The following is a 1,139-nucleotide window of genomic DNA, read 5'->3' on the forward strand; positions in this document are numbered from 1 at the left end:
TGCCGCTTCTCGTTTCCATCTTCTTTTTTCTTTGTCCCACTCTCTGACACCAATTAGTTTCATCTATGTTCGTTTGATAATTTCCCGTAAAAATGATTCTCGAGGAACTTCAGCGATACAAGCCTTTTCTTAAATAAAACTAGTTTATTCTTCCTCAATACAACTTTGCAATACACAGAATTTCCACAGTCACTTTAACTTAAACACACGCTATAATTCACAACAATTTACACACTTTACTTACGGCTTGACTCGATTATCTGTCTCTATCTCCCTGTCTGCTGTTCAATTATCTATCTATCTATGCCGTCACTTCTCGCCGGTCTTATATATACGAAATAGAGGGCGTCTGGTAAACACTCGAGCCTTCACGAACGTTCTAGATACTCATTACGTGTTACCAGCGTCGCGTGAATTCCGCTGTCATAACAATATGTTTGTTTTAAATGCAGAAAGAATAAAAAGGGAGACATGTTTGGTTTAACTATTGCATGAACAAATTGAGAGATTGTGTTTAGTTTAAATGGGGCAAGAATGAGAAGGGAGACGTACCTTTGGTTCAAATGTGGTAAGAATAAAGAGAGAGAGACATATGTTTGATTTAAATGCGACAAGAATAAAGAAGGAAACTATTGTTGGTTTAAATGTAACAAGAATAAAGAGAGAGACATAGGGTTAGACACCTACATAAATTGGTGAGTTTATTGTATGAGGTTACCCAACGCAGAGAGAAAACAGCTAAATTCAAACCTTTCAGAAACTACTGTTCAAGACAAATAATCGTGCATACAAGAGTATGAAAAAAAAGGCATTTTCTCCCAAAATAGTGGTTGGACTGCGTCCACTGTTCCAAAAAAGACAATAGACGGCGCTCACCTGCGTCCAACCTTAAATCTAACACTGGAAAGACATATGTTTATATGCAGAAAGAATAAAGGGATAAACGTATGTTTGGTTTCAATGTAGCGAGAATCGAGTAACGTATTGTTGTACTCCATATTCATTTTTTTACATTTTATACGTGTTCACTAGAGGGCGCCCGGCATGGCCAGGAGGTTAGTGCGCTCGATTCGCAATCTGAGGGTCGCGGGTTCAAATCCCCGTCGCACCAAACATGCTCGCCCTTTCAGCCGTGGGAG

The sequence above is a fragment of the Limulus polyphemus genome, unplaced genomic scaffold (genome assembly GCF_000517525.1).
Source record: "Limulus polyphemus unplaced genomic scaffold, Limulus_polyphemus-2.1.2 Scaffold883, whole genome shotgun sequence".
Classification (NCBI taxonomy): Eukaryota; Metazoa; Arthropoda; class Merostomata; order Xiphosura; family Limulidae; genus Limulus; species Limulus polyphemus.